We start from the raw sequence: 9731 nt of genomic DNA, 5'->3' as shown, positions 1-9731 counted from the left end.
AACAAACCTTTCAGTAGAAGAAAACCTTGTGTGAGAGGATCTGCACTTGCGTGTTGCCTCTTTTCTCTACAAAACTAAAATCTCCCTGCAAGCCTGAAAGAATAATTTCTCCCTTGTGAGAGGGAGACCGAGGTGGGACCGAGGTCCCAACAAACCTTTCAGTAGAAGAAAACCTTGTGTGAGAGGATCTGCAGTTATGTGTTGCCTCTTTCCTCACCAGAACTAAAATCTCCTCGCAAGCCTGAAAGAATAATTTCTCCCTTGTGATACAGGGCCTGAAGACCACATTTTCCTGCCACTTTTAGGCTTTGTTCTGAGGAAGTGCAGGCTGCTGGGTGAAGATGATGGTTAAACTGACTTTTCCGCTAAGATTTATAAGCCTCTCTTACGAAGCATTTATATGAAACACTTCATAATCCAGCAATCCTGCCATTCGCTAGGACTGGAGAGAGGCAATTCCGGGTAAAGGCAGCCAAAGGTATTCCACACATTTGCCATCAACACACATGTATGTTCAGTCTCCACAATGGAGGCAAGAAGAATAGTTTTGTGTAGTTCTTAATAACATACAGTCATTGTTACTTGAGGGTCTTAAGTATTTTACCTAAACTTGGGATGAAATTCGTGTTTCACAGTGGCCTCTGCTAGCATTCTTCTGGTTAACACCTGATAAATACACCACATTTCTCTTCTAGATTTCTTCTGGCATTTGAATTTAAAGCAAAACTCAATAAATCGTACACATTTCCACATGGTTTCACATAACAACGTTAGTTTCATATGTTTTAATATAAAGACTCGGATTCACTCAAAATGTTTTTGTATTTTGTGTGTTTTCAGTTTGAAACATCAAGGCAAATTTTGCATGGCCTCATGTTTTTTACTGTAAATGCTATATGCAGCTTGATTCTGCCTCCTGGGTACTGAGAGCAGTAATTAGTTATTTTTTTTTTTAAATGCCTGGAAGATGTAAAGTAATGCAAGAACATTCACTAGCTTTGGGACCTTGGGGAATGTGTTTTCCCCTTTATCTATTTTATTGCTTGTATTCACTAAATATAATGCCATGACAATATACTGTTTTGTCTTGCTGTGCGGTTTTAAGATATGTGGATGGATTCCTTCAGCTCAGAATTTCACAAGTAGAAAGATGAATGCTGACCAAGTGTGTGGGTTCTTTGGGCACAGAGAAGACAATGCTCTTTTTTTAGCAGCTAGTCAATATTGTGGATCTTTTTTTGAAAGCATGGCCCTAAAATCTTTCTGCTGCATATTTTTCAAACATAAAACAAAAATATTAGTTGTTTCACCTGTGGCATTTTTGCTGGCATTTACCTGTGTTATATTGATGGGAAAACTATTTAGCCACTTATTTTATTCAATGCTTTTCTTTACAATAGCATAGTGGGAACAAGCTCACCTACTGGTGTCAGAACAGCTCTCAGTGGTTCAACTTGTCATCCAACTGAAGGCAGGGAATCCAAGCCAGCATTTCCTTTTACATAAATTTTATCTCCTGTTCCTCCATTAGTAACAATTGCTGTCACACATTTATCATGCAGCCTTTAATTGGTTTGTTATTTTGTCCATGTGCTAAGTGCACTCTCAAGTTCCATATATTGGCAGCACGTGTATATTCATGCTTTATATCCTTAAAAGATGTATTTCAACGTGTCTGATCTGCATCTCCCCTCTATACAGTATCAGAGGTGGCTTGTGTGAACCTCAGTAAATCATCTAGAATAATGCTTGTTGCTTTGCTATCTAGATGTTTATCAGTTACAGGCCTAAGTTCCCTATCCCCAATGTTACTTAGATTCTCTGTTCTCCATGTTCACATATAATTTCTCCAGTCTGCAGTGTGCTCCTTGTATTCTGTACCCAATCTGTGTCTCCTTTGAGATCAGCTCAAATTCTTTATATACAAAAAGAGAGTATGAGAGTGTCATGAGGTTGTGATCTATATGGTGAGGCTGTCATTTTGTGTCTGAAATTTTCAGTAAGGAAATCACAATCTTCAAGTGTATTCTGTTCTACTTAGTAGGTGTTAGCTAAGAAAGCTGTCAAAGGTGAGCACCTATGCTCTTTAACAAGAACAGATATTATTAGCCTGCTCCAAAATGTGCCTTACTTGTGGTGTGGACTCTAGCTTGTAAAAGTATGTGTCTGAAATAAGAAAATACAATTTTGGTAGGAATAGTACTGAAAGTAGTGGAGGGTTCATCTAATATTCTCTAGAGTTTTTAGTACTGTGGAACTCTGAGTGTAACAGACTGGAAATAGGTCTGTTATTTACCTATGAACTCCATGGTGCTTCAGGAATTTATTGTAATTCTTAACAGTGATCTTTCAAACAATTTTTTTTCTTTTTTCCAGATTAGAGCATTCTTGTTTGTAGTAGACAATCCCAATTAAAAGATACTTGGAAGTTGTTATAGAGCCAGGCAATGCTATATGATAAAGATTGAATATAGAAATCCAGAATTATTTACAGGTCATTAACCAAGGCACTGGTAGGATGAAATCAGATGGAGTTAATTGACATTCAGGACATTTTTTGTTTTTCCAAGAATCAGTAGCTCTCAGATGTGATGCAAAATTCTTTGGCTATCCAAGTGTATCTTGCTTTTAGATTGTACTGCCCCTTTAACTGTAACATTTCTGCTAGATTTGGAAGGAACTAGGTGCTCAGGTGGCTTTCATGCTGTGTGGTCCTGCATTTCTGAAAGGGTCATGAGTAGGGTCTGTCCTGTTACAGAATGCCTGAGAGGCAGAGCTATAAAAGTAGTCAGCTATACAACCCACACCATGAGGACCAAAGGAGGTGTTTACTCACAACAGACTGGTGTCCAGCCAAGAAGGGGGCTGGGCAGAGTGTGATTCTGAAAGTACTCCAGCTCGTTTGGAAGGATGGTCCAAAGAGCAAGGTGCAAGCTTGGATTCAATTTGCAGGTCTGCTGCACATTTCTTGTATGACCTTAGGCAAATCCCTGTAAATCCAGGCCATCAGATTTCAATTAAGAGCTGCATAAATACCTTTGGAAGTCTGAATTTTAATCATATTGTGCCTCAATTTCCCATCTGCTGAATCAGTAGCAATATACTTTCCTGCTTTCAGCTGAACTGTGAGTGGCCTAGATATTAGGAGAACAGGAGAACCGTAGAATGGTTTTGGTTGGAAAGGGCCTTTAAAGGTCATCCAGTGCAACCCCCCTGCAGTAAGCAGTGACACCTTCCACTAGATCAGGTTGCTCAGAGCCCTGTCCAGTGTGACCTTGAGTATTTTTAGGGATGAGGCTTCTACCACTTTTCTAGCAAATCTCTTCCAGTGTTTCACCATCCTCACTGTAAAAACTTCTACCTAATATCTAGTCTGAATTTACCCTCTTTCTGCTTAAAAGGATTACTGCTTGTCCTGTCCCTACAGGCTCTGCTAAAAAGTTTATCCCTTTATTTTTTATAGACCCCTTTCAGGTACTGGAGTGCTGCTTTAAGGTCTCCCTGGAGCCTTGTCTTCTCCAGGCTGAACAACCCCAACCCTCTCAGCCTGCCTTCAGAGGAGAGATGCTCCAGCCCTCTCATGATCTTTGTGGCCCTCCTCTGGGCTCATTCCAGCAGCTCCATGTCCTTCTTATGCTTAGAACTCCAGAGCTGGACACTCTAGGTGGGGTCTCATGAGAGTGGAGTAAAAGGGGAGTGTCACCTCCTTCAACCTACTGGCCATGCTTCTTTTGATGCAGGCCAGGAAGTCTTTGGCTTTTTGGGCTGTGAATGCTCTTTGCTGGCTCACTCCAGCTTTTCATCTACCAGAGGAGTGCCACAGGTCACAAATGACAAGTGAAGCCATTTCCTGAAGACTTTTTGAGGCTGAGCTCCTCCTGTGTGCATTCTCCAATAAAGGCTGAACACGTTTTTGAGCATTTTCCTCCCCACCACACAGCTGCCTTTCTTCGACAAGATGCACGGAAATGCCACGTGCTGAGGTATATTCCACTAAGTGAATTTGATCAGAATTGGCCAATGTTTCAAAAGTTAGTGGGGGAGCTGAGACAGATAGGCAGTGCACGAATGCCAAAGTCCTACTCCTTTTGATAAAAGAAAAATCAATTTACTATTTTCACCAGTGGAAAAGGTAGTGAAGATAGTGGATCGAAAGATAACCACTTTTGAGTTGTGCTAGTTAATCTTAGCCAGGTGGGGTTAAATGTGGCTAGCAGCAATCCCTTTGAAATGTACCTGTAGCAGAACTGACATGTAATCAGGTAATTTATATGTTATAACATGTCTAAAACACCAAGTATAAGCATTCCACAAGAACAACAAAGAACTTCAAAGTACACGTGCAAGATGATGGTCCAGACAGAACCATCTGAAGGATTAGAAGAGATCTTGGCAAAAGCCTCCAACTTGGCTGTGAATAATACAGCAACAATTGGAGGTGAAACTGTATCTTCTCTGCTTTGTTGTCAACAAACAATGCCACAATTTTGAGATGAAATCTGACAGGAGCCTTCCTTTGCAATTGTGCTGTTACAGCCTCCTGGATAATAACATTTGCATTGGTTTGGGCTCTTTTTGAAACACAGGGGGAAAAAAAAATCAATGCTAAATAGAAAAGGATGAAACCATTAAGCTTTCTCAAGCCATATGACAAGCAATACAAAATATAAAATGAAAAACCTGAGTAGCTCTAGTAAAATTTTAACTTTTCATAGCTAAATTTATAACACTTGCAAGTGTTGTTCACGTGAGTTTATTTGTTCTTGGCTGCATTCAGCTGCATTCTGTGGTTACGTGTTTTGGGTTTTCTCCTCTTACCAGCTACATGTGGGACTGAAATGTCTCAGTAGCAGAAGTATGGTGAGAGATGTCTTGTTTAATTCTACTGTGCAAGAGGACAAGCAGCTGCTGAATGGCTATGCAGTGAAACCCTAAATCTCCCATGGGTGGGAAAGGTGGGTTTCATTACAGCTCTGGTTTGGGTACTGCAGGGAGAGCAACAGGAGGCAGATCAGATGGAGATAGGAAGGGAGGAAATGTGGACTTCTGTCCTGTTTAGTTCTCATTATAGAATTAAGAGTTGTGAGGCTCTCAGTGCTCTTCTGCTTGCATTATGGAGTAGGAGCTCTGGAGGACTACAGAAATAAGTTTTGCTCTGTATTATGAGAATTGCTTTTCATAAAGCCCCTGTTCTCACATTTTGTCCATGTGGTTGGACTGAACAATGTTACCAGGTTTGATGACTTAGTATTTCTTGGCATGATCATAGGAATTCAGGACTTTTCTGGAAGTATTGGAGGTTTTCAGAGGCTGTGGCACTGGTCTGTATTTGTAGTTTTCTTCCCTGTAGAGTATGTGGGATACAGAGATACATGGGATATTTATGGGATATAAAGTATATGGTGGTATTTGGGATTCCAAACTGCACTCTTTGAAGGCCTGCTCACCTTACCACTGTGTCAGCAGTGTCACTAAACCATAATTGTTCTCTTGGAACTGTTGCACTAGGTGGATTTTAACTGTTCCCTTGAACAGGCACTAAGATACTGACTGGCAATGTTCACATTTCCAGTGAAGGCTGAGACAGAAATTTATTCTTTCAACTTAAAACACAAAAACTGGAATTCTTCTCACTTGAAACTGCCTAAACTAGGATAGTGTGACCCTAGGGACAGGCTCACTCTTTAGAAGTGCTTCTCTCTGGAAGGATGAGTTACCACCTGAACATGTCTGTCTTTGTTCAATACAGAAGGAGCTTAGATCAAGAGCTTATACAACAGGCTAAACTTTTGGGTGGCTAATGTGAGTTAAGATGAATATTAGCTTTCAAAAATGATTGGTGGTATTTCAGTGACATTAATATTCCGAGCACTTTGTCAGAGCTTTAATAATGCCAATATTGAGGTGATTTTGCATTCAGCACCAAGAATTTTGTACTTTATAACAAGGTGGCACTGTGGGCTCTTCATTGGTTGAGACAGCCTTCCACTCAGTTTATATATAGAAGGAATGTACAGAAATCGTTGTGGGAACATAAATTTTAATATTATTTTAATGATCACTCTTGTAATAGCCACAGGGGGCTGGGAGTCAATTATCTCAGAAACAGCTGAGGGACTGGTCCCCTTGACATACCATTTACATTACTGCAGCTCTGTTATGGGGTTCTTCAGTAGCAATCATGCACTGAATACATTTGCTGTAGAATATTGAGATTTCAAGACAGACTAAAACACCTTAGTCTTTATGAAGAACATCATCCATACCTTAAATGCAATTAATTTTTTTTATTAATAACTCAGGTATTTTATAGACTTCTTATAAATTAATCAAATTTATTACATCTGATATCTTAATCTCAACACTGGTAGTTCATACAGCCTGTGCCTTTTAGTGGTCCAATATTAAAGACAGGACACAATGTGACAGATTTTCAAGATTTCATCCTACAGATCTTTCTAATGAAACAGTCTCTGCTGTCCTGCTTCTTAACACAGCACTCCTGAAGATCTGCACTAAATTTTCATATGAACGGAACCAACAGACAAACCCAAAGCAAATTTATATCAGTGCTTTGGTATTGGGACTAAAGTAGACTTCCAGACTCCTAGTGAATTCAGGATGCAGAATTATTTCTGAATCCAACAGGGGCTTAAGTTGGTGTCTACAGCAGTAGAAGAGCAACACAATGCCTTTCTACCAAAGAGTCAAAACAGGGAGAGAAAAGACTGACAAAAAAGTATGGGACATACAGATAAAGCAGCAGTGGATCACATTAGTAGTAACTGGAATATATTTTCTTCCATCCTCTTCTTTCCACTTTCCATTCTTCTTGTCATCATATTTGCCTAAATTTCAGTATTCCAACACTGATCCTCATGTGTATGTGCAGTTCAGTCAACTAAGAATAAATTATAAAGATAAATGTGTGTACTTGGCATCTCGTAAGGCTGATAAAAAGTGTAATTTCTTGGCAAAATTTGAATAGAGAGAAGGCAGATACTTTTTGCATGTACCCAGAACAGAAAGATTTAACACGGAGAACACTGTAAGAACAAACAGAAGACCTCTGCAGAGAAGCACACAAAGTACAGAAGTAGATAAAACTGGAAAGGATGATCTGGCAAGATTAGTGAAGTAAATCAGCCAAAAGGGTTTCATAGGCCTTTGGAGTTGATCATAACCTATGATTCAGGAGAAAGCACACAGGCTGTGGAAAAATGGAAAAGGAGTTTTCCTTTAAGACGCCAAGATCAGGAATGGTCATGATTAAAATAAGAGTTAAACGATCTTGAGTTAAAGAGTTAACTTTGAGGTAAGAGTTAAATAAGTTCTGAGGCTCTTTGCTGAATGGCCTGAAAGTTGTGTTTGTGAGGAGCCGTAGCAACCAATGTTAGAGGTGATGTGGGCCAGTGAAACTGCAGGAAGAAGAAAATGATTTGAAGGGAGTGGAGTAAAGAAGATGAAAGTGAATGCTAATCTTAGAGTGCAGCATCCAGATTCAGTTCTGCAGGGACAGCCCCCTTGGTTATTATGCTTATTTAAAACTTTTAAGTGATTTTGAATAATTCTGATTTTTGAATGCACTGTTTTTCTGACTTATGTCACATCTCAAATGTAGAGCTTCATCTTTTCCATTGTTGTAGTGGATCTTCACCACAGCAACATAAAACCTTTTCCTTTTGTTAGAGAAAAGAAATGTGATTAGACCATAATTGCAAAGCAATAAGTAAAATGAAACACTATGAACGATTTCAAGGACAGCAGCAGCACTCCAGGTGTTTTTTTATAAAAAAACCCTTGGTTTCTTTCAGATGGACTGAATTGCCAGCTGGTAGTCCCCAGTTAATGAAAATATTGAGATGGGGTTTGGTGGAATAGAGTTCCTTCCCTAAGCTTGTTCAGCAAGCTATTTTAATAACTTAATTTCTGAAGCTATAATAATCCCTGAATCCCCATAACAATTACTATCCTCATTATAATAATATTTTTTGCTACTATAGATATCTATATTGAAGACATAATTTCTAAAATCTCAGTGATCATTCCCACAGTGAGTTCAGAGACATTTTTCCGCTTCTAGTCTTAGGGTTAGTTGTTTGGGTTTTGTTTTTTTTTTTTTTTTTATATTAGAAACTCCATCTGACACTGGAGATACCACTGCAGAGTGGAAGAGTTATTAACCTGTTTTCTTTCTTCCCTTTATTTTGGTCCTTTGCTGTTGCTCATTATTACTTCTGTGGCAGGGCAGCGAGAGCTGATGGGGTTGGAGCCTTGCACTAAAAGCATAATCACAACTCTGAAGGGGTTGCAAAATAAACCTCTGGCATTGCCTTTTTACTGAGGGGGGGACACTTTTATGTAGGACCATGGAACAGCCCTGGGGTCGTGTTAGGATTTGGATTAAGAGTTCCTGAGTCTCTCTCATGCATTTTGTTGTCCCGTGGCAGCGCTATGGGAGCCCTCACACTCACCCAGCTACAACCCAGTAATCTGTGCGACTGAGAAGGAAATCCATACCACCAAAACCATTCATGGTTGGTTCAGCAAAACCTCTCAGACAACTGTCGGTGTGTGCCCTAAGTGAGAATAAGCATCAGATAAATTGCTGCTGGGTGTAACAAGTCACACGCTCCCATGTGGGGAGTGAAGAAAAGTTCCAAGTGGAGCTGACAGGAACAGCAGGCATTTGTCTGCGGGTGTGCTGGTGGTTTATGGGGTCGTGGCTATCATCTTACCCTGTCTGTCTGCTGGGTTGACGCCAGAAATCCTCCCTGGCAGGCACTCCTCTTCCCAGATCCTTGTGTGAAAGCCACCACAACGGGGCCACGACCTGGGCAGCACCGCAAGATGATGATGACAAACAAGTGCCCAGAGCCCAGGAGGGAGCAGTGTGATAAGCCCCATCAGGCTTTCTGCCTCGACACCGGTTCGTCTTTCAGTTAGGGCGCCTGCTGCACGGAGAATCGATTTCTTAGAGCAAACCATTACTTTGCGTGAAAAAAAAAAAAAAAAAAAAGAGAAAAATAAAAGGAAAAAAAAAAAAAAAAGAAAAGCCCCCAACCAACCAAACTAACTAACAAAAACCAAAAAAACCCCCAAACAAACAAAAACAAAACAAAAAAACAATTAAGAAAACAATTTAAAAAATAAAAAGAAAAAAGAAAGAATCCCCCAACAACTCCTAAAACACCTCCTGAATGCTTTCCCTATGCCAGCACCCCTTGGGTCTCAGCAGGAGGATCCACTTGGAAATAGAGATAAAATAAACAAGAAAGAAGTAGAAGGACGGGAGAACTCAAGGGCGAGACTCCCCTGCTCCCCACCCGCGGGCTCCGGCTGCGCGCTGCTTCATCCCCCCGGGCCTGGCACCTCCGCTCCCCGGACCTGGCGCCCAGGTCCGGTCCCGGTCCCCGAACCGTCCACCACCAGGGGTCGCGGCATCCCCGGGGCTGGGTGCGCGCCCGCGCCTGTCACCATCGCGACGGACCGGACCGCGTTGGCGGGGGCGAAGAGCGCGGAGGACGGGGCGGGGAGGGAGCGCCGGAGGGCAGGGGGCAGCTGCGCGGTGTCGGCGCGGTGAAGGGGGCGATGGGCAGCGCGCTGTTGAAGAGCAAAGCGGTGCGGAGGGCGCCCGACGGTGTCCCGCAGCCGCGGCCCCCGGCAGGTAGGCATCGGGCGGATATCTGCGCCCCCGGTAGCATCTCGGCCCGGGGGAAGTGGGCTCCGAG

At 41.7% G+C, this 9731-nt stretch overlaps 1 protein-coding gene across 1 annotated transcript in view; it reads left to right on the top strand.

Moving 5' to 3' along the window:
• Nucleotides 1-9595: 9595 nt before the first annotated feature.
• TXNRD1 (thioredoxin reductase 1) overlaps nt 9596-9731 on the top strand; it is a 39524-nt gene continuing 39388 nt past the window's right edge. Inside the window, exon 1 of the mRNA XM_030460528.1 lies at nt 9596-9667. The gene's annotated coding sequence lies outside the window, so the exon portion shown is untranslated. The remainder of the gene's footprint in view (nt 9668-9731) is intronic.

The sequence above is a fragment of the Calypte anna genome, chromosome 1 (genome assembly GCF_003957555.1).
Source record: "Calypte anna isolate BGI_N300 chromosome 1, bCalAnn1_v1.p, whole genome shotgun sequence".
NCBI lineage: Eukaryota > Metazoa > Chordata > Aves > Apodiformes > Trochilidae > Calypte > Calypte anna.
The sequence above is the reverse complement of the archived record's forward strand: the minus strand, read 5'-3'. Positions and strand labels throughout refer to the sequence as shown.